This window comes from Pinus tabuliformis, chromosome 6 (genome assembly GCF_031772625.1).
Source record: "Pinus tabuliformis cultivar Carrire ecotype Pingquan chromosome 6, CPIR1, whole genome shotgun sequence".
NCBI lineage: Eukaryota > Viridiplantae > Streptophyta > Pinopsida > Pinales > Pinaceae > Pinus > Pinus tabuliformis.
The window spans coordinates 1,788,579,835-1,788,604,956 of record NC_142292.1 but is presented as its reverse complement, the minus strand read 5'-3'; the positions used below and the strand labels follow the sequence as shown (position 1 = coordinate 1,788,604,956).

General features: G+C 38.9%; 1 pseudogene across 1 annotated transcript in view; it reads right to left on the bottom strand.

Moving 5' to 3' along the window:
- Nucleotides 1-9,530: 9,530 nt before the first annotated feature.
- The window catches only part of LOC149266159 (uncharacterized), a 207,867-nt pseudogene continuing 192,275 nt past the window's right edge, over nucleotides 9,531-25,122 (bottom strand). The window contains exons 10-11 of the transcript XR_016260115.1: nucleotides 10,291-10,459; nucleotides 9,531-10,149 (exon numbers count right to left, since the gene is read on the bottom strand). The product of XR_016260115.1 is annotated as an uncharacterized LOC149266159 (transcript). The remainder of the gene's footprint in view (nucleotides 10,150-10,290; nucleotides 10,460-25,122) is intronic.

Below are 25,122 nucleotides of genomic sequence, written 5' to 3'. Positions count from 1 at the left end.
ATATCAAATAATGAAATATGCTTACAAACAGTATGGAAATGAGACTAGCTTGGCTATGGTAGCTTATCTCTGAGAAGAGATGTGGTGGCTACATACCTCTGAACTGCGTTACAATGAGGCTCAAGAGCCCTTTTATTATTGAACAATAAGAGCAAACCCTAAACAACCAAAACCCTAACCCAAGAGATGTAACACCAAGCGTTTATGGTTCCCTTTGGGGTTAGTTGGGCAGCGAACTTCACGGGGTTGTGACTTGGTCATATTATCTATGTTTGACGCACATGATACCCGTTGAAAAGAACTCTCCGAGTACTACGACGAATAAAAAAAAAAAAAAACCTTTTGAAAGTCGTTCCAAAAAAAAGTTTTTTAGAGCCTCAAAATGGCTCTGGAAGTTTAGGACCAGAAAAGCTGCTAAAAATAGTAAATTGTGCTACAATTAAGGAAACTGAAAAAATGAAAGAAACAATGGTGGGGGTCCAATTGGAACTGGCGGGTGGCCACCAATATCCCCCTGGATCATTCCTCCCCCCTGAGGAAGCAATGGTCCCCATTGCGTTGAGTTCCTTCATGAGATGAGGAAACTTCTGCTGAACTTTGTCCCTGATGAGCCACTTGACTTGGTGAAGGAGTTTGTCTGCTTTGACAATTCAATACAGTTGGATCTTTTGTTGGCAAGTGTTCTTAAATTGTATTTCCATGACCCTATCAATTGCAGCTTGTTCCATGCAATCTGGATTTAACTTTGTTGGTATGAGATGTTATGCAATGTCGGATGTGTCTAGTAATAGTGGAAAGTATGGTCGAAGGCGATCCACATTAAACACTAGGTGTAGGCCAAGCAATGGGTGAATGCTGAGCTCAAAAGAATTATCTCCCATAGCCTTGGTGATGGTGTATGGCCCATAACGAAGCGAGTGAATCTTGCGGTGGGACCCCACAAGGCGCTCCTTCTGCAAATGTACCCAAACTTTTCCGCCCACCTGGAACTTGTGTGGCACCCGATGTTGATCATGTTGTTGCTTGTACTTGGCATTGGTTTTGTCCAATATGTCATGGACCTGTTGGCGGGTGTGTTGAATATGCTCAATGAAGTTATTTGCTTTGTTGTCTTCCCACTAGACATGAGTCGAATCTCCCTGAGTCGTTGCAACTGGTATGGCCACATCAATGGGACATAGTGGTTGGATTCCCAAGCCTACCTAAAAGGGTTGTGGCAAGTCGAGTAGTGGAGAGCTCGGTTGTAGCTATGTTGGACATAGGGGAGGCTCTCATTCCATGTGCGTGGATGCTTTGAATTGTACATGCGCAGAATGTGTACGATGATCCTGTTGACGACCTCTATCTGGGCATCAGTTTGGGGATGGAATGTTGTGGACTTAGTGAGCTTGGTGCCCAACATCGATCAGAGACTAGACCAAAATGTATTGAGGAACCTGTTGTCCCGATCTGAGACGATAAATTGTGGGATCGCAAAGTGAGTTTAGCAGTGGCTTCTGATATGATACTCTTCTTGCAAGTCGCCATAATGGCCATCTTCAAGAATCAGTCGATGACCACGAAAACAAAGTCCTTGCCATGCTTAATAGAAGGAAGGCCTGACATGTAATCCATGGAGATGGATTCCCAAGGTCGACTAGGGATAGGCATCAAAGTATAGATACCTTGTTTCTTGATGGTCGGTTTGGTGATGGCACAGGCAGTGCAGGATCTGATGTACTTCCTGACATCTTGTCGAAGATTCGGCCAATAGAAATACTTCTGCAGTATTGCCACCGATTTCTCGACCCTGAAATGCCCAGCAGCCCAATTGGAGTGCGCTTCCCAAATCATCTTCGCACGCTCGCTTGAAGGAACACAAAGGTGTCCCATATGGCATAACAAAGCATCCTAGAGGTGAAAACCTGGAACTTGTTGACCCCACAAGAGCATATGGTATGTGTGACCAAATTTTGGGTCGATTTTGTAGAGAAGTGGCCAATCAGAAGTCTCGTGCCCACAAGAGTTGAGCACGATAGTTAACGCCATGATCGGTGGTCAGTTGAAGCATTCTGCCACATTATTTGTGTTTCCCTTCTTGTACTTGATATTCAAATGGAATTGTTGCAGGTATGTGGACCACCTCTGATGGCGATCATTCTGCAACTTCCTTTGCGTCTGTATGAATTGCAAGGGTCGGTGGTCTATGTGGATGATTGTTTCCTTCCCCAAAATGTAATGCTTCTATTGTCAACAAGCCTGCACAATGGAATACATCTATTTATCATAAGTGGGATACTTTCAGACCGTGTCTAAAAGTGTTTCATTGTGATATGCCACTAGATGCCCCTGTTGAGTAAGGACTACCCCAATAGCATAGTGAAAGGCATCTATCTCAATCTCAAATGGTTGTTGTGAGTCTGGTAATGTGAGCACTAGTGCAGAGCAGAGGCGATGTTTCAACTCTGTGAATGCCTTATATTGAGATAAAGACCAAAAGAATTTTGCTTTCGCTCCTCCTTTGGTGACTTGACTCAAGGGCCAAGTGACATGAGAGAACCCCAACATGAACCTGCGATAGAAATTGGCAGGACCCAGAAAGTTGTGGAGCTCTGTCAGAGTGGTTGGAGCTAGCCAATCCCGAATGACTTGGATTTTGGTTGGATCCACTTGCACCCCCCATTCATCAATAATGTATCCCAGATAATGAACCTGAGTCATTCCAAAAGTACATTTCTTCAAATTGGCACACAACTTGTGTTGCCGCAGTGTTTGGAGAACCTGTCGGATGTGTTGGAAGTGTTATTCCCAACTCTGGCTGAAGATCGGGATGTCACCCAAGTATACCACTACAAATGAGTTGGTGAATGGCCATAACATGTCATCCATGAGTCTCATGAAGGTTACAAGAGCGTTCGTGAACCTAAAAGGCATAGCCAACCATTCGAAAAGGCCCTCCTTGGCTTTGAAGGCAGTCTTCCACACATCAAAGAGTTTGATTGGTACATAGTGATATCCGGACTTCAAGTCAATCTTGCTGAAATATTTTGCTCCCTTGAATTGGTCCAAAAGGTCATCAATATGTGGGATCGGGTACCTATTCCAGACGGTGATCTTGTTCAGCGCTCGATAGTCAATATAGAGTCTCCAAGTCCCATCCTTCTTCTGTACCAACATGATCGGGCTCCCACATGGCGATGAACTCAGCCAAATGTGACCTTTCTGCAGCAGCCCCTGAATTTGCCTTTTGATTTCATCATTCTCCAAAACAGAGCGTCAATAGATTGATCTATTGGGTAACGGCGCACCTGGGGTCAAATCGATGGAGTGCTTGACCTGACAGTGCAGAGACACCCCTACGGGGGAGGTGAAGATGTCCTTGTACTCCTCCACGACCTTGTCCATTTGTTGTTGTCGTGTGGAGGGGCCTCGTCTGGAGGTCATGGCCATTGTCTTCATCTTTCCTTGAGGGCATATCATCAGGAAAACAAATTTCCTAGTTTTTGAAATTAGTTCACTACATTGTTTTGTAGTAACCAGACAGATGGCGATAGGCGGGGCTACCTTCAGTATCCTGTACAACTTATTTCCCAATGTAACAATAACAGCGTAAAGCCTTGACTCATACACAGCATGTCGTTTCCACAAGTACGGTTGGCATAACAATACATCACAAACATCAAGGGGAGCAATGTCATTGAATACCTCACCCGTGAAGGGCTTGGTGTTGTATGGAAAGTGGCATTGTTGGCTTACGTGCAGATCCCGTCCTTGGTGAAGCCAAATGATGGTGTACAGTTGTGGGTGTGTTGTGGTTGGTAAGCCCAACCTCTTCACGACCTCTGTTGCAATGAAGTTCTTTTGGCTCACGCTGTCGACAATGAATTGTAGCGAGGAACCTTTCACCCACATTTCGGAGTGGAAGAGATGCTCCTCCTCCTCTAGATCTTCGGTTTCCTCCTTCTGGATCTTTGTGGTGGCGACGATGGCATTGGCTCCACATCAATAATCTACTTCCCTTTGTCATTCCCCCTGTCGGGTTCTGACTCAGAATCGGAACATGCATCTGATTCTGAAGCCTTCAACTTGGCCACCAATGATTGTTTGGCCTGACACTCACTTGTGTTGTGGGTGGAGCTCTTATGGAACTCACACCACTTTCCCATGTCCTCCTTTGGCTTTGCAGTGTTGTCATTTTCTTATGGCCTTGGCGGGTTGTCCTGAATCATCCTACCTTGGCTTTGTCCTTTGTTCTGTGGTTTGGGAGCACATCTCCCTTGCTTCAAATTCACATATCCAAAGTCTCACTTCTTCTGTTTAAACTTATGCTTGATCTTGACGGCATATCGGTACGTCATGCCGAGCGAGGAGATGTCCAAGAACACCATCTCGTCTTGGATGTATCTATGTAGGCAGTGACGGTACTTGAGTACCAAATGTTTTTCAAAATCCTTGTTGCCCAACTTCGTGCTCAGAGTATGAAAAACATTGGTAAACTCTGGCGCATCTTGGTCTCTTCCCTGCCACAGCATGGTCCACTTTATGTATTTGTCCTCGTAGCTCCCAACAGGGTAGAACTACTCTTGACGGCATCCCAGAATGAATTCCAAGTGGGAGCAGTTGAAAACATTGAGTTTGTACTTTCATCCTTTTTCTCACAATAGGTTTCCCACCAATCCTTAACATGGGGGGTGGCTTTGAGAAGAGCAAAAGTAATCTTTTCTCGGCTGGAAAAATCATGAACATTAAAATATCCTTCTAACATATTCAACCATTCATCTATGGCATCAGCGTCTATTTGGCCCTCAAATATGGGAATGTCAAAGTTTACCTGTACCTTAAAAGGTGTGGAACCTCCAAAGGGGTTGTTGGATGGGGATGCGCCACTGGTGGGCAACGTTGAAGGATCTGGGCAAAGTTATTGATGGTCGCGTTCCTTTGTTTCTCAAGGGCCTCCTCGAGCAATATTTTGATAGGATCTCTTACTCCCTCGTCTTTCTTTTCTTCTTCCATGGGAGGCCGTCGGGATTTACGAGGCTGGTCTTGCAGAGGTTCGACCAGTTCGAGCCCTAACTCCTTATATTCTGACATCATTGGGGACATGCAAAAAAAATAGAGAAAGCGCACACTGCTCTGATACCATTAATCTGAATTTAAACAAGAATGCAACAAATTACAAATATAACCATAACTACAGAGATGCAGCAGAAATAACACTTCATTTGACTAATATCAAATAATGAAATATGCTTACAAACAGAATGAGACTAGCTCGACGATAGTAGCTTATCTCTGAGAAGAGATGTGGTGGCTTCATGCCTCTGAACTGCATTACAATAAGGAAAGGCCTTTTTATTATTGAACAATAAGAGCAAACCCTAAACAACCAAAACCCTAACCCGAGGAGATGTAACACCAAGAATTTATGGGCCTCATTGGGGTTAGTTAGGCAGCCAACTTCCCAAGGTCGTGACTTGGTCATATTATCTTCGTTTGACGCGCATGATACCCCATTGGAAAAATCTCTCCAAGGACTACGACGGAAAAAATGACTTATCAAAAGTCGTTGGTGGTAAATTGCCAAAAAAGTGTTGTTTAGGGCCTCAAAAAAGCTCCAGACGTTCAGGACCCAAAAAGTTGCTAAAAATAGTAAATTGTGCTACAATTAAGGAAACTGAAAAATTGAAAAAAAACAATGGTGGGGGTCCAAGTGGAATTGGAGGATGGCCACCAATATCCACCTAAATCAACAAAGTGCTTTTAGTTGAGTGCCTTTAGTATGTATATGATAAAGTCTAGACATAGACCAGATCTGGGGTATAAGGAAAATTCAACAAAGACTTGGCATAGATCACAAGGATATCCATCTAGAGATTTATGGTACATGTCCCCTACGGCAAGATGATCAAACTTTATTGGCTTCAAGCACTATTACTCCTTGTAGCTATGAGGTCACTCAAGGAACATGGTCGTATTTTTTAAGGATTTTGGAGGGAAAACAATACTCCTTTCAAGATGGTTATCCCTCACCCATCTTGCACAAAAAGGAGGTTCGAGTAGTCCATTAAGAGAAAAGGTCGAAAGACAGAATGAGCTAGCAGTAGCCCAGTTAGTAGAGGCATTAGCTTAGAAGTCCAAGTTCTGCAACTTTTCATGTACAACCACTTTTTCCAATTAATGAAATGCATCTTTGGTTCTTAGGTTATCCTTCCTTCAAGGGTCTAAGCATCCTTGGGTTAGGGCCCACCCCAGCTGCTCAAGACCCTATTGTACTATTATCTTTTTATGCACTTGTTCATTTATTTATTTTTGCAATTTCATTTTTGAATATCGTTTTATGCATGGTAAATTAGTTAGCTTGTTTGCAGTTTATTTCTTGCATACTACTTTGAGCACTAGTTGTTAGTCCTAGCAATGATTATTGTGTTTAGTTAGCCCCTATTCTCATCCATAAATTCACTCTGGATATTGATCTTTAATTGTTGTTAATCATTTCTATGTGTTGTCACGATACAATTTCCTATTTTGCAAAACCACAAGATACTCTATAGTCGCTCATTCGTTGAATAGTCATGTCTACCATTGACACGAGTACATGGGCATGCTTGTTTGATCATTTTTTAGCCTTCCCTAGCTCATTCCACCCTCAAACTGCATCCTTAGCACATTTTATTGCTCACAACACTCTTGTAGCAAAACAAAGACTCATGTAGCAGTTTGTGTTTTGCTTTCAAAACTCAACCAAACTTGCATCCAATGCATGGTTAGTCTTTCCTTGATGTGTTACAACATCCCCGAGCCCTGAGATGAAGTTTAGAAGCCATGAGACCAAGTAGATTCCTTAACTTAGTTGTTGTTCCTTGCAACATTAAGGTTTGATATTTACATGTTTTGTTTTAGTTGTGAGTTTGCTTCCTCTGTATAATAGAGTAGACACATTTTCATCTCATCATAGTTAAAATGGTTTGCTTTCTTTTCTTGCAATTAATATAGATTTGCTTACTATCATTTATTTCTTACAATTTTGAATTTTACCTTAGACTGGACTTTTAGTAACTAAATTTCATCTCAGTGTTTTCCCCTGCATAAAATACATGTTGCACACAAAGCATCGAGCCCTCTTATGTTTGTATGAACCCCAAGTTGACAATGAAAGTCGAGACCTTTGGAGTTGCAATATTCTTACTGCAACACTGGAAGCCATCCATTGGTAGAAGACTTCATCTTCTACTACCCATTTGGTTTGAGATCTTAAACAACTATATTCGAAGAGCAAATACAACAATTAACTACTATTTGCCTCTACATTACAGTTCTCCTCTTGGACTCACATACACCCTTTCGAAATAAAGTGGGGAGTGTTTGAATCATAATACCCGGGGGCTATGCAAATTAGAAATATTCATTTGTGTCAAAGGCAAAAATCTGCAAGTGAACATGAGGAGTTATGAGAAGTCCAAGAGACCTCTTGGAATATGAAACCAAGCTAAAGCAATCCCTGTAAACTCTTGTTTTTCCCAATTTTCTTATTTTTTGGTCCAAATCTCAACTTGCTTTGCAACTATGTAATAGTGGCCTATACAGCCATTTTATGAAATTGCATACCCTAACCGAAACAGATGGCCTCGAGGCTTGGCTCTAGAAAAGCATTCAGTACTAAGTCATATATATATATATATATATAACAATTTTAGATTCGAAATACTTCCAGACAATCATGATGATATTTTTTGTGTTTTTTTAGTGAACATTTAATGTGAGTTTTTACTGTGAAATGTAAGGGTCACATTAGTTCATAAATATTATATTTGTGTGAAAGAAGAGTGGTGAAGTAGATTGCAGTCAATTCGTTAAATTAACTTAAAAAGACGTGATTTGATCCACGGGATCGTCTACAAGTAGATGTGGTGAATCTCAACACAGCAATCCAAGTAGCAAATTTTGGGTGGCCCTCAGTTGTGGCATCTACGGCTAAGATAAAGCTCTCTTTTAATAAAGGGTCATTTACCAAACAAAAGGCACGTAATAATGCCATACTCAACGATCAATATGGATACATGAAAAATGTCACCCTTTTGATCATGTACTGGGTGAAATTGTGAGCATTCAATATTAAGGTTTGCTTATGAATCATTACTGCCGGTATTCAATATTAAAGTAGGTTTATGAAACATTAATGCAAGTATTCAAGATCAAGGTTTTCTTATGAATCATTAATGCAAGTAGCCGGCTAGTTGTCCAAGCAACATTATAGTAACTCAATTCAAAAGGTAAAAACAATGTTATTAAGATGTAAAATAAATTCTAAAAGCATCTCAATGATGGATGCTACGTTGCTTTTCTAAACCTGTAGGCTACATTGTTGGTGTTTTTGTTTGATTGCGACAAAAGCCTTAACACTATTCGAATACATATGAAGTTTTTGTGCATCTGGTTGGTGTTTGTAAGAGCTATGTTTATTTGTGCAAGACATGCACACCTCCAAACCAGAAGATAATGTTGGCAATTTAAGGTGAATTGCAGATTCTCATTTTTAGAAGAATATATAATGATCCTTTAACCTAAGTAATGATTAGAAAATGTTTGTTAAGTAAAAATATTTTGTTAAATTATTTTCTGTACAAGAATTTCATAATCTGTGCAATATTTGTAATCATCGTCAGTTGTTACAGTAATGAGAACATTATACCTCACGTAAGAACATTTGTACAAATAACATGTATCGGCTTCATAACAGTGGATGTTATACACTATAGCCTTACCGACATATCAGGGTATAAACAAGGTTTGCAAAGCAATTCAAATCTCCTATGATGATTGGAGAAATTAGGATGTGAACTTAGGATGTAAAGGGGCAATAAAAGAATTGTGTTAATGTTTGAATGTCAGTTTGATTATCGGGGCATACTTTGCTTTTGATTTCTAAGACGTTGGATATATAGCCTACGGTCAGCTGACCATTATCATTTATGAATATCAAATAATAGAGGTAGTAGACAGAGACAGGACAAGTAGTAGAGCCATTGCCACACAAATGACAAATTTTGTATCATTTTATATACTCCACGCTGAAGTGGTTGAGACACAAATGTCATTTTCATAGCTAGCATTCGAATTGTTAAAAGTGCTATATGCACCTCTTGCTGAAAGCTTACAATAGATTGATCCCAGTTGTATCTTTGATGTAAAACATGTAGCAAGTGATAGGTGCAGACCTCTGAAGCCATGGTGAGTTAGCTAATAACTATGAAGTTACATTTACACCTTGAGCTTCACCAGCTCAATATTAAAAAATACATCTTACAATAAAAATAAGAATAAAAATAGCCGATCTCCTTGAAACAGCTGATATTGAATATGATCATCTAAAAGGGAACAAATGATGACAATGCCAAGCATAATCACGGACTGCAATGAAAATGCAAACTATTGTGAAAAGCCAACAGCGTGCCTTGTTCATAATCAAAAGAATAGAACTTCAAGCATCAATTATACATATCCATACAACATCATTCACAACTATGGCATAAGTAAATATTAGACAGTACGGATGATTATAAATAACTGATTATAATGTCAATAAAATTTGAGAAAACATAAAATGATCCATACTCATGAGAAAACAATCTCTAAGCCAATGCACAACCTGCGCAAAGGAAATGGTGATGTGATCATTTCTCAGTACCAATGTGGCAGCAGGTCAAACAAGAACCTGCATACATAGTTTAATACCTACAGGTTGTCAGAGCAACCACGTGCAATGCCATCAGCGCCCCTCAAATTGCATAAAATATTTAAGCATGCAGAGCATACAGTTTGTACACATAGAAGAGTAAATCACAGAAACCATCCCAAGGCATTAAAAGGCATTCCTTTGGATATCACATCCCCACAACAAATAAGCAGCCCATCAATCGGCTTCCAACTACGCAGAACTTGTCCTCTCCACAAAATTAAAATACTCTTTCCATGCTTGTGTGAAAAATCTGTTCTCAATGGGATAAATCCCAAGCTTAATTTCCATCCGGCTAACCAACATGATAAATCAATATATGCCAAAGGATGTCTACACTATATAGTATACACATACTTTGGATCTACCCTACTGAACTAGGTTGCTGCCCTGCTCACGTTGGTATTCACTTCCCTGAACTGGAGGTAACTGATTACCTAACATTATTGCCAGAGCAAAAATCAATTAAGCACATTTAACATACCCAAAACTCTACAAGAACAACAAAAATTAAATGTAGAATCCACAAATATGGACAACAAAATAATTTGCACTGAAGCCAAAACATTTGATCATACCCTGATTTGCTGGTGTAGGAAGCGTTTGAATAGCATATAACCCTCCCCCTTGGCTTGGTGCAGGACCAGAAAAACCCTCTTGTGTAGCATGTGAAGCAGGAAAGCCAGAAGCCATATAGTGCCTCGGATCATGCTGAGCAATAGATGGAGAGTGCACAGGTAGTGATTGCTGTAAGAGACCATTTCAAACATTCATGACAATCAAGCTACAGGATTGGGAAAACATACAGTAAAATCATCAGTACATAATACAAATAGAGAAAACAAGAAACAGAAATTTTCTAAGGAAATAGCATGAATAGGTAATAGCTTATTACCCATGCATGTAATGCATGCGATTTCATATGACTAACTGCTTACTAAGATAACATCATTACCCCCAAACCTGATTGTGATATGCATGAACCTTCAAAGGAAATAACATGGAAGAGACTATTAAGTTTTCAAAACATCAGCATTTGCAAGTTAAATGTGTTGGAAAGTAGGTCAGGCTAGAATTGGGCGCAAAAGACAAACAACCAAGTTTTGAACCATAATATGAAATCAACTGGCATTAAACAATGTTGTGGTTCTAACAAGTTAAAAGGATTTCAACCCACAGAAAATTATTATTTAAGGGTGTGGCCTTCAATGCCTGTGTTCCTTCAAAAACCAACTAGACTGGTAGTACCCCACTTCAAAACAACGATTTTCCCTATTGATCATATAGAACTGCATATATAAAGACTTTTATAGTATTGGAGATTAATTTTACCTATACCGAAAGAAAAGTGCCTCAACCAAAAGAATCAAAAGTCCTACCCTACAAAATCATCTGATGACAATAATAATCAAATTATTTAATAAAACATTTAGGCTAACTGTAAGAAATTATTTTTATTCATATTTCCTCTTAATTACCTTTTTATTCTGGGCAACAAGTCTAGGCTTTGCTGAACCACCATGACTTAAAACAGCAGGCTTCTCTAGATTCTAAGAGATGATTCCTCTTTTACTGTTGAGGAAATATACTCTGTATAAGAAAACACTCACATCAAGGAAATGTGATCAAGTGAGCCCTAGAAAGAAGATCCCAACAAAAGGAACTCTCTCGAGAAACATAACATCAGTGGAAAAATTGAAATTGAAATAAAGATTTGTATTAATGCCAATGAAGACCAAAATAGGTCAACAGCCGTGACTACACGAGAAAAAAATAACCAAATAAAATGAGAGGTGCAGAACACCACCTTAAAAAGTATATGAAAAAAAAAGAATAAACAAAAAACAGAAAATGAAATGACACAAGGGGACAAAAATTGGTTGGGGAAAATCCTTTAAAGTGAAGGGGAGCCAGTAAAGAGACATAGCATGGACAAGGAAGTTATTACCACAAAGGGAGGGGTTAAGAGGATTAATGCTGCCTATAGCCAACAGTCAATGTTCTTAGAAATGGCAATTCAAATTAAACTGGTCTGTTCTGATTAGCATTTCACCTAAGTGGTCTGAATTATCCGTCCAAATTGATTTAGGGATGGTTCATGCTCAAACCAGCTAGTCCAGGATCAAAGTTCACTGATTCAAGTCAAAACAGATCCAAATGGTCAGTTTAGGGGCTGAAATAACAAGCCAAAAGAAATGAGATCATAAAACGAAAACATTCATTTGTCCAATCATCAAAGAAAATTAACCTTGTTCGTCATCTAGTTTACCACCTTTGACCTAGTCATGTTGGCCAGTGAGCCTCCTTTTTGGAATTGAATTAATTTGTTCTATCAATTTGTCAAATGCTAACATACATTTTAACACTAGAAGTTGAAGTGGAGGCCCCGTTTCAAGATGTCTGGTGACATAATCAAAACCATCAAGCATCACATGGGAAGATGGAATTTGAGGTATTTTTCAGCTTTCAGCGCAGATGACAATTGTTCCAGAGTTCAGAATATACATCACATAAGACCATGTATCCCTTCTTTCTGCACCCCTAGAGTTGGGAATTGTGGGAGAGTTGGGAATTGTGGGATACTCATATTGAAGCCTAGAAGGAGAACAGGTTGCTCAGTGGTCCCAAGTTCCAACTTTTTGTAACCTATAGGCATCCCAGTGGTGCCTGTTACCATCCAAATTGTACTATGTGATAAAAGCCCCAATCCTCAATGCGCAATCTGACAGGAACCTTTAGGAAGGTTACACAATGTCACCTCAGCAGCCTGTTTTTTCACTTTAGGCCAGCTCTCCTTTGACACAAGGGGGGCTTCCCTACTAGAATCACTAAGGCTTAGTCAAAGAAGCACAAGGCAATATTAAAGGTAGTCTTAGTAAAATGTTTTTCTGGATATTTTTTTTGGGTTTTTGTGGAAAAAAGGAAAAAAAAAAAAAAAAGTTATGCACGGATAACAAGATCAAGGCCAATAACCTTTTAGGGCTATGGAGTCTAGAGGAATCAAGTGGCAAGATGAAATCAAGAAGAAAATCTTATTAAGTCAGTTACCTGGTGTTTGTGGATTAGGGGGAGATTTGAACCCAATAGCTAAATTATCCCCTCAGCCAATCAAGGAAAAATCATGACATCGTGGCCCCACTAGAAGGGATACCTCCACAGAGAAAGCCTTCAACCACAAGAATGACTATGGCATGAAATAGAATCAAAACCCTTACTAAGAAACTTTGGAGTATGGACTAGCAAGGAGGATTAAAACTTGCCCCAAACCAACAAAGGAGAGCGTGTGAGAAGAGCCTCTAGGCATCGTCCTTCCAAGTGACAAAGTTTCCCTTCAAATTGATCGACCTTAGCAGCCATTTCTTAGTCTTGAGTAAACACAATAATGCCTCTCAATATGTAGAAGAAATAACCAAGACAGAAATTCACCACATAGATAAGCCCTTAACAACAAAAATACTCCCATGAAACCGATGCTCTCCAAAGGCTCCAAAAATATTGTAGGTGGTCATTGTTCCTTTGAAGAAGAGTGAAACCAGCCACAAAACATGGTGAAGGAAACTCCCTAGTCAACCAACCTCCAACATCGTTCCTTTTCTAGTGCAATGACGTTATGGAGATATGACGATAATCCATTAAAGGAGTGGCATCATGATAACAGCTCCATAAATCAATTGATATAGTGGTCAAATACTGCCAAATAATGCTCTAAATGAAGGCCCATGGTCATGCCTTGGGTCAAGGCACTCCAAAAATATGGAAGTTGTTTCTACAAGTCAAAATTTGGGTCATAAAACCCCCATCCAGCCAAACGACGTCAAAGTATAGTGCAATTAATCTTCATTCCAGCTCACTTGTTCTTCAAATATTTCATCCAAGCTATGCCAACATCAACTAAGGCAAACCAAGAGAGTGATACATTATCCACATCAGCCTTCCAAGTCATCAAGTACCCCAATGAACGCCACAAGTGCTGTAGGTGCCAACTGGCCCTCAAAGCATGTGAAAATCAGTGAATAAACTCACCAATAAGGGTGGTGTTTCATGGTGTGACAAGTGGCATGCATAGGAGGGGTTCAAGTGTCCATAAATATACCCAGAACTGCTTTAAGAGGTACAGCCAATACCCTGATATATGTGAAGTGCCTCAAACAACGTGAACTGCCTTGGGAAACATGAAAGTGCCCAAAAATGAGAATACAACCAACCCATCAAGGAGAGCTAATCGATGTCCCCCATCTGCTCTGCTCAACAAAATACAAGTGATAATGCAAAAAATTTACTATGGGTGCCTCAGCTATAAGGATGGGTAACAATGCCAATTATTTGAATCCTAGAAGGTTCCCAACGGTGCCAATTGATTGCGCTGAGAGACGCTCTCCAGCCCAGTATAGAAGAGATGTTGTCCTGTCCTACCCTGTTATGTAGACATTTTTACTTGGTCAAATTACATAACATAAAAATAAAAATTATTAATTAAAACATTTTGACTCGGTGAAATTACAATAAAAATAAGAATAAATTTAAAAAAGAAATAAAATTAATAATTATATATATTATAATTAATTATAATCAATAATTAAACCAGCCTAGGTCCATCTTAATTTTGGATCTACAAACGCCCTAAATAAACTTGACTTGATCAAGTTACCAGTGGTTTGAGGTCCAATTTTATGAGAAACCATGTTATTGAACCATGGTATTCACATGGAACAAGTCTATTTAAAGGGGGGAATTAAACCAGCCTAGATCCATCTTAACTTTGGATCTATCAAACACCCTGAATAAGTTATCTTCTCTCATATCATTGTTGAGCGAACTTGGCAAGACTCAAGCTTGGTATGCACTCTCACATTCTCTAAAATGTCATTTCAAGATTCGCAATATCTTTGTTTGGCAATGTTAGGGTTTTGTATGTACGTGAAACATTTGGTTTCCAAGAAAATATTAGGATTTTCGTTTCTTTGTTTATGCAAGGAACTGAGGTGTTACGCAACATTGGTGGGCGGAGTGGCCACTTCGTTGGCCAGCAATTGCGTGATACCGGAGGTGGCGCCGCAGCAACAATGTAAAGAAACAAGCAGAAAAGAGAAGGCAAAACAAAAAAGAAGGGCTTATGGATGAGAGATCCCGCCCTTGGGGATTGGATTCTGAACGACCACTTCAACGATGTTGACATTGCAGAACACCGAGCAAAGACCATCTCCTCCTAAAAGTAGAAGATGACATACAATCCGAGATAATATGCCCTAGAATAATCCATTTGTTCTCCAACTACAAATCCTTGTTTCAAGTTATGTAACTTCCATTTGTTGTTGCAGATTAATTTGAAATGAGTATTAATATTTCGAAAACCCTATTTTTGTCTTTGTTTTCATATTTAAATTTCAATTGCGACAGAGGACTTTAGTAAAACTTTGGCAAAATATTTGCGTTTAACATAAGATTTTAATGTTATTAGCTTTCATGGCCGTGGATTTTGATGTGGATTTCAATCTCATAGCACTGACGAGTAGGGATGGAGTAAAATTTGAAAATTATTTATTTTTCACGAGTAAATTTTTCCATAAAATATATTCAAAAATTTTGATAATCAAAAATGTCAAAACAACTGGTAATGAAGTTCTCTAGACCATGATTTGTTTGATTTTTAAATTCCACTATTAATAAAAAGATTTTAGAAAAATGTTAAAAGAGTCAAACAAATGGATGTTACATTTAATATATATAATTTTATTAACAATGGTTTTTCAAATCATAATTTAATTGAAAAATTAATATATGATTAAAATATATTTGTTATGCCAAGACGTTCTCTAGCTCAGTATGATAGAGATGTTGTAATGTGATGTAATGTGATGTAATGTGATGTAAACATTTTGACTAGGTCAAAATAAAATAAAATAAATATATTATTACTAATGATAATTATAATTAATAATTAAACTAGCCTAGATCCATCTTAACTCCGCATCTTCCAAGCGTCGAGAAGGATCAAATCTCTTGAGATGCAAAGAGATTTGATCCCTCTCAGCGCTTGGTAGATCCAGAGTTAAGATGGATCTAGGTTGGTTTAAAACATAAAATGGCATCAGTTGTTGACGCCATTCACCAAGGAAAGCAAAACTTCAAATTCCCATAGTCAGTTGAGTCAATCTAACGAGCCAAGCTTCAAATGAGCTATGTACTCATTGCATGATAGGATGATGTATTGTCTATGAATATTCTCTTATAAGTATAATTTTATGTATCTCACAACTTTATATCTTGATACATTTTTTGCTTTTTGCACTCTTACATGCAATAAAACTGACCAGACTTTCAATATTTAGTGTAATGGTTTCGATTTCTATTGGTGTATATATAATTTTAATATTTTATGTCTTTTTTATTCAATTAGTTCCGATCTAATTTGGGGCAAACCATTCCAAACATGATTTGACTAATTTTTTTCATAAAAAATACACCCAACACACCTTACACATTCATAAGGTTAGATCAATGGGCTAGCTTGATTGGTTGGGTGCTTTGAGCTTCATGCATGGGGTCTAGAGGCCAATTCCTCTAGGTGGTTGCCCCTATTGCATGCCTCACTCAATGTCCCTGCCAAGTCAAGGGCAATAATCAATGTAGACGAGATTGCACTAAATACCATCTTTAAGTTCAAGGAAATACTTGAGAATTTCCCTCAATGTTGCAAACATCCTGATTTTATCGCGAAAAAAATCTTGAAATCGAGATTTTTTGGCCTAACCGATGTTCACCAATTTTTACTAATGTTTTCATGGTATCTTAATTTTGTCAATGTTTGCCGATTTTCACTGATATTTTCTTGATTTTTATGATTTTTTAGTTTTTTGAAACCTTGCCAATTTTATTCTGATGTCAATGTTTGCAACATTGGTTTCCTTACAATGTCTTCTTTGGAAAACAAAAGTCCTCATGAGTCTCCATATGAAGATTGAGTGAGCATTCAATCAAACTCAATTAGAAGCACCAAGTACAATAGACTCCATTCAACCAAAGCCATAGGTGGAGTGGACAAAATGGCACTAGAGAAAATTCAATTAGCCAGAAAGTGGTATTAGAGAATATCTCCTAACCCATCAAATCATATCAATTTGTCAATAGCACAAGCACAATCGCCTAGGTCAAATCAATATGGTGTCAAAAATGATGTGATAGTCCTTAGGAGATAGCATGTCAACAAACTAGATTAATGATTCGCAAAAATAGCCAATCTAATGTTAAAGGCAATTATTGTGTCAATTATGGACGCAACAAGAAGAAAAAATCGAACAAACTATAAGTAATTCTAGAGATAAGAAAGACTTGGAATGAAGGCAAAAACTAATAGTTCCTCTAAAATTGGACTAAATCAACATTATGAAATTATGATATCTATGTATTTGATTCCTAAGGAAAATGCAAGATTGCTATGTCAAATAATCTAGTTAAATCCACCACTACAAGGAAATCAACCAAGGAGTAACAAGAGTTTACAACACCCCAACATCATTAGCAATAAGCGTCAACATGTGAACAAATTAAAGATGCAATCTTTCGACAGCTACATGGACACAAAGAAGCTTCACAATTTGTTGTGCAATCAAAATTGCATTTTGGGAGTCTAATTATATCCAACCTTTTGTGTATGTGCACTCATGCAAACGATAACATTAACTAAGTGTAGATGCCTCATAATGCATTATTGTAGTTGGAAAATGTAATGAATCACATAATTCATTGACTAAACCATCACATAAAAGCAACACAAGGGTCCATATTATAATGTCTAAAGGAAAAAATTAATATAGAATAAGAATGAATGATACAATGATGACCAAAGGTAATTAAGAAGATTCCTTATATAGTACCCAAGAAACATGATCATGCTAAGTGTTAACCCCTAAATTTATCCCTTGCAAATTTAGAAGGTTAATGTTAATTTTACGTATGTTCTATGCTTAGAGAAATTTATTTCAATTTTCACAATTAACTCAATACCTTTTCCAGATTAGCAATCACATCAGCATTAAAGTAAACTACAAATAGAACATAAACATAAATCGCAGAAGACAAGCCAAGACAAGAGGACACAAGATGTGGCACTAGCCAGGGACAAACCCCAATGTGGGGAAACCCTTGATCATCTTCTTATATGTTCTTCAATAGTTCAACAGAGAGAGAGAGAGAGAGATAGTACATTTACAACAGAAGTTAGCACTTTGACTTATCTAGATAAGAGCATAGATCATCTCTAAGAAGATGATACATGAGATCAGTTGAAGACATGTTGCTTCAACTGATTCTCCAAGGTGACTCCTTCACCTATCATTGTGTTGCATCTCGTCATCATGTTGCACCTCACCGTGCTACACCATGATGCACCCATCATCATAATGTTGGACCTCATGATCATGTTGTACACATCATACTATTGCACCTTGCCTGACATGTTGTCCATGCTTGTTGTTGTCTCATGTGCCTTTGCTGCCATGTCACAACTGTTGTCCGACTTTTCCTTGCCATACTTTGTTGTTGTCCCATTCATTTTAGCACTATGTATCTTGTTGTCCCACGCGTCTTAGCAGCACTATGTATCTTGTTGTCCCACGCGTCTTAGCAGCACTATGTACCTTGTTGTCCCATTTACTTTGCTGCACTAGTGTGCTAGTCACCTTGTTGTCCCATGCATTGTGTTGTCCCAACCTGTTGTTCATGATTGATTTGGTTAGGGCACTAGGCAGCCCTAACTCCACCTAACAGTCATCAAACAAGTCCCTTGATGACTACGGCCCAACATGGCAAGCTTCCTCCATAGCTACGATGCTTCCTTAGGATGCATATCAGCGCTTCACAGATCTGTTGTCACCTACAAAAGTTATTCCTACCACAGCCCTCCACGCTGCTCCTTATGCTTCCCCACGCTATCCCTTTGAGATGACTACGGCTTGGTTAGGAGGGCCTTTCTAGGCCTCTCGGCCATCTAAAATTCACCTCCCAATTGTTGTTGTAGCAGTCCCTCACTGCAGCCCTATAAACGGAAATATACACCCAAAAACAGAGACAAAACAGTCATTAAACTTACCTATAGTCTGCAGCCTGATTTGCAAGGTGAGGCTGCTCCAACCTGTCACAAAATAGCCCTCTTCTTGCCTCCTGCAATGTGGCTAAGAGTTGCGGCTCTTCTTCTCTAAATTATGCACCGAAAACAGTGAGAATATCTACACAAACTCAACTACCTTCTAGACTGCGTAGATACCAACGTTAGGGCTTCCTCCTTGATAGTGTTAGGGCTTCTCATTTGACTGTGTTAGGGGTTCCTCACTTGACTGTATTAGGGCTTCTCACTTGACTGTGTTTGGGCTTCTCACTTACTACGTTTTAGGGCATCATCTCCATTAGGGCAGCGTTGTCTTCTTAGGATCTCTCCTCCCACCAAAACCCAAGACAAGTGGAGAGGAAGAGATCACTAGAAGTGTGTAAGAAATGACTCTCAAGTCATCTCCTTTTATACCAAAACGTTGAGCACATGTGGGCTTTATTTGGTCGTTGGCCAACCTTGACGAATTGTCTAATAACATAAATAAATTCATAACTCCATGAATACTTATCGGAACCGGATGATCTTTAGATCAATCCTACACCTCTCAATGAGAGGGATCCAAGAAAAATATCAGCTGCCATAAATAAGATGACCCACATGGAGTTGGCCCTAGTTGCCAATTTTAACAGTGAAGCACTAAAACATTTCATTAGGCTAGAGGTTTAGAGATAGGCACGGATATAGGTTGGGGATTAGTTCCCAAGATGACTAGTCACAAGACTGATTAATAATGATTCAAACACATGTTTAGAACAGGTTGGAGAGGGTTGTTATTTTTAGCATGTTCCCTACTTCGTAGCAAAGGGAGTTCCAAGGATGATACAGTGGTATGGATCATAGGTTTGGAATCCTTATGAGCTGGGGGTTCCAATGAAGCCTTTCTAGGCAACTTGCATGGCAATTTATATTTTTAGCAAGCTTCACTTGAGGACTCGTGTGTTAAAGATAATGATATACATAAAATCATTATAAGATTCTAAGTTTGATGGGCTTCTCACCAGTAAAATGCAAGAACTTTCTATTTTTAGCAGTTCTTACATGTTGATTTTGGTCGTGAATTTCAATTCCTTACTGAAAAGCAAATTTGATGTGTAATTTCTTGAGATTCCATGGACTTTCTATTTTGAGCAGTGAACATGTCAGGTTTGATTACACATTCAAGTTCCCCACTGCATATTATGAATCCAATCGTCATGTTTACATCCAAATCTAAAAACTTTCTATTTTTAACAATCTGCGAACTGCAGAAGTGATTACATATACAGACTCCCCACTGAGTTCTGAGTCTGAAGATGTTGGTTTCATCTGATTCTAAGAACTTCCTATTTTTAGCATTCTTGGCATGGCAGTGCTAACAACATATCTAGATTCCCCATCAGATTATGAGACTAATAAGTATAATATTGTAGACATGTAGACATATTTCTACTTTTAGCAATGCCTATTTTTAAGCATTCTATATATGGCAAGGCCCCCTTCAATTTTGGGCATTTGATGCATTTTCCTATTTTTTAGGGGGATTCCTATTCTTGGCATGTCTATTTTTAGCATCCAACCTTTTGGGACTTGAAAAATAAAATTCAGTTTTGATCCACTCTAGTCAATTTGACTCAATGTTATCTTGTGCATATTATTAAGAGCTTCCAATCATTTATTTGGGAAATTTGCCACTTACGCTTTCTTATTGCATTGTTTCTCCTATAACAGGCTGACTTGCGAAGGACTAATCCACACATCAAATTTACGAAGTTTTACATACTTGTTTGGCCACTAACTTGCTGGTCAAAATGATTTTATTCTTCTGTTTTTTTACTCCTTTATTGCAAGTTTACAGATTAGAACAGCAGGTGCAATCATTAGGGACACCCCCCTAAGGTTGGCAAGCACAAGCCCAAATGGAGAGGACTTGCCAATGACACAGAAAAATTTTCTATATGTTCACTGATTTGTGTGACTGAATTTTAAAAGTTTATATCAGCTCTAAGAGCATAAAAACTAGTGCTAACACAATGGAATGAAACCTTTCGATCATAGCAACTATTAACATTTTGGTCATGTTGCTCAGATTGTACAGGCACTGCAACAACGACTCGGGGTGGGGGCTGTCACTCTGAGAGTCTGATCCCTACCCACTCCATTCTAGTTGTCTTCTAACAACAGGCTATGGCAAGTAGTCCCTATGGAAATGTGAAGATGAAGGACAAGTGGCAACCAACGACTCTGTGAGACACGATTGAATGGCCTAGCTACTTAATTAATTTTAGCAAGATTAAAAGATTAGATTATATTGAATGTGAGACCAGTGCCTTACAGAGTCAACTTCTTGCTTATTACCAATTAAATTCCAAGCAACCGAATGAACAATTGTTGCCTCGATGCTTCACTAACCTAGATGAAATGCAAATCCTACAAGCTAGGTGAAACCGTGAAATGCAGAATTGTTAAACTTGGAAACTAGGGCCAAACTCCATGTGTGTCATATTATTTATGGCAGCTGATATTTTTCTTGGATTCCTCTCGTCGAGAGGTGTAGGATTGATCTAAAGATCATTTGATTACGACATGTATTCATGAAGATATGAATTTATTTGTGTTATGTGACGATTCGTCAAGGTTGGTCGGCAACCAATTTACCCCATCCTATCCTCAACGTTACACTATAAATAGAGGTGGCTTGCAAGTCATTTTAGACATCTCTTGTGATCTCTTCCTCTCCACTTGTTTGGGTTTTGGTGGAAGGAGAAGTCCCTAAGAGAATACGCTGCCCTAGAGGAGATGCCCTAGCCCTAGACGTTGTCTAAAGAGACCTATATGCTGCCCTAAATTACAGTCATGAGACATCTAGACGCAGGCCCTATAGACGCAGTCATGGAGGATGATTATCACATTGAAGAGAGGCACCTACGCTGCCCTAAAGGAGGCTCTCCTACGCAGTCCTAGGAGAGGCTTTAACACAGGTAAGGAGACGCCCTAATCACAGCCATGAAGGAGATCTAACCACAGCAAATGATGTCGTAATCCATTGTCCTAGAAGGCTCCCATATGCAGTCCTAAAGGAGAGACTTAGCAGCATTTAAGGGTGCCCTAGACGCAGCATTTAAGGGTGCCCTAGGCCGCAGTCAATAAGGATTTTTATGCAGCAAAGGAGGCACATATACACAGTAAAGGAAGAGGCCTTATCCGCTGTTATGAAGAGGCCTTATCCACAGCAAAGGGAGGGTTGATCAGCAACCCTATACGCTGTAATAAGGAGGCCCTAATACACTGGTAAAAAGGAGACCAAATCTGTTGTTCAAAGAGCCTCCTATTCACAGCTAGCCACTGTCCAACAGTGATTTCTAACCACAGTCCAAGCAAGGAGTCCTAGCTGCAATTTTGTTGTGCCCTAGCCACAGTACAAGGAACCATAATGCAGCATGAAACGGGAATAGGTTAAGGGACTGTTTCAGCATCCCTTTTGTAAATGTGTGAGGGTAGTTTCTTCTTGTAAGAATGCTGAGTTAAAAGGAGCAGTGGAACAAACCTGTTGGGGTATCATTGAAAGAACAAAGTATCATGTTTATGCTGCTACAAGAAAACTGTGTGCTAGGCCGCAGGCCATAACACCACAGTTAAGTATTTTGTATGGGTATTTGAGGGCTCAGATCATTAGCATAATATATGGAGCTGTCGTGTATAATACTGCTGAGATCTCAAACTATTAGAGGGTTGTATGATGCTGCTGTAATATGAAATGGACAGAGCTATTGTCATGGGTTAGCATTACTGTGTTGAGAATAAGTCAACTAGCAGGTGCATCATGGTGATGGAATCAACTTGGAGAATCAGTTGACGATTGAGGTCTGATAAGTATGACTTCACCTGAGTTCAGAACTGCAGTCCTTGTCAATAGATCTACAACCTCATTGTGTCATCTTCATGGTGAAGATCTCTGATGTTTGATCTCTTATTTTGGCAAGTCAAAGTGTTGACTTCAAATGTATATGTACTATCTCTCTCTCTGTTGAACTATTGAAGATCATAATACGATTTGATCAAGGGTTTCTCCACACTAGGGTTTGTCACTGGCTGGTGCCACATCTTATGTCCTCTTGTCTTGGCTTGTTTTCTACGATTTATGTTTATGTTCTATCTGCACTTTACTATCATGTTGATGTGATTGCTAATCTGAATATTGTCATTGAGCTAAAATGGAAAATTTGAAGTAAATTGCTCTAAGCATAGCATAGAACATACCTAAAATTAACAAGAATCTTGGTTGATTTTAAGTTAAATGTTTATTTTAAGTGTAACCTTCCTCTTAATTGTTTTAGAACTAGTCTCTAGAGTAGGTTGTGGGATGGAAGCCAACAGGAAGCAAGCAAAGGCTTGATTAATGATACCTCCCCATGTTTTCCAACCACCCAATGCCTCCGACGTTGTAGAGATTGTGGCTCTGACGACTATAAGGTCACCATGTTAACCACTAAAGAGGGTCTAAGTTCCTCAAGCTAAATTGAGAAAGGGTGGCCCTAAATATCTATCAACCAAGCTTATGCTTGGAGGTAAGTTATTAATGCAACTAGACTTAGAATGCAAATGCAAGATGGAATGAGTGATTCTTAAGGTAAGATTGTTTAAGTTACTTAAGAACTTAATTATGACTTGATCTTAAGTTCAAGTACTTATCAATGAAATACAATCTTAACCACAAGAAAGTGTGCCAAGTTACCAAGTGCCAATAAGATACAATAGATACCCACAATATGCAATTATTCAACAATTACGAGATGTGCCAAAATCCCATAATAACTTATTCAATGATAATTGAAGCACTTAGAATAATTTAACCAATGCTTAACAAGATACCAACGATTATTGTCACAAGATTATCAATGCTCTTACTTCAATTAGAAGCTTTCAAGATACTCCAAAAGAGATAAATGCCAACAATACTGAATCATTCAAGATATGCTTGATAAGATTAAAATGCTTAGAATCCCAATACCAATGTGTATTTATCATTCACAAATGGATATCAATAGTGAAGCAAGAAGGACTAATTGGTCAATTAGATTACCACTTAAGTTACTTCAATGCCAATTCAAAGACTTCAAGTAAAGAGCACTAAGATCTTAATGTCAATATGAGATTACCATTCACAATGATGTTTGATTCTTGATTTAGTGCTTATATGAGTGAGTTAGATGTGATCTTATAGACTTCTAAAACTCACAATGAGACCACAAATTTTAGTGCACTTGAAACAATTAGAAATCGATCTGCTTATAAAACCATGAAAATTAAGATCTATAGAGCATGAAACAAGGAAATTTCCTAAGTTACTTATGTCCCAATCACATTCAAATGAGAAATTATTAAACCTTTTAGAACAGCAGTAAGTAAAACAATCTAAATCCAAAAAATGACAAGCATGTATGAGCCAAATATGAGCAATGAGATACCAATATATTGTCAAATGTAACTATGAGCAGTAGTACCGACAACAGAGCTAACAGTTCTGAGCTGTGTGAGATTTGGCACCGCAGGATGGGACATATGTATCATGGAGCCTTGAGGACATTGCGGGAGATCACTACAGGTGTGTCAGATTTCAGTACTGATCACTTTGATACTTGCAGAGGTTGTGCGATGGGCAAATTTGCCAAATCCCCTTTTCCCAACAGTGACAGCAGAGCGACGGGGATACTTGATTTGATTCATTCCAATGTGAACGGTCGGATGTCTCATGTTTCCTTGAGTGGATATGAGTACTATGTTTTATTCATTGATGATCACTCCAGGAGGACCTGGATTTATTTTTTGAAGACCAAGAGTGAGGTCTTCAAGTGGTTTCAGGAGTTCAGAGCTCTTGGAGACTCAAACAGGTCGAAAGATCAAGTCCTTGAGGTCGGACAATGGAGGAGAGTACACCCTTGGAGAGTTTGTTGACTATTGTGCGGAGGCAGGCATTAGGAGGGAGTTCACTGTTCCTTACAACCCCCAACAGAATGGGGTTGCGGAGAGGAAGAACAGATCCATCATAGGGGCTACCAAAGCCATGTTACATGATCAAGGGTTGCCATTGTTCTTGTGGGCAGAGGCCTGCAACACAGTTGTTTACTTGCAGAACAGGAGTCTGCATCGTGCCTTGGGGCACATGACTCTGGAGGAGGCTTTCTCTGGGAAGAAGCCTGATATTGGTCATCTTCATATCTTTGGATGCATTACATACTCCTATATACCCAAGGAGAAGAGGACCAAACTAGAGCCCACCGCAGAGAAGGGTATCTTTGTGGGCTACAGTGAGACCTTAAAGGCCTTT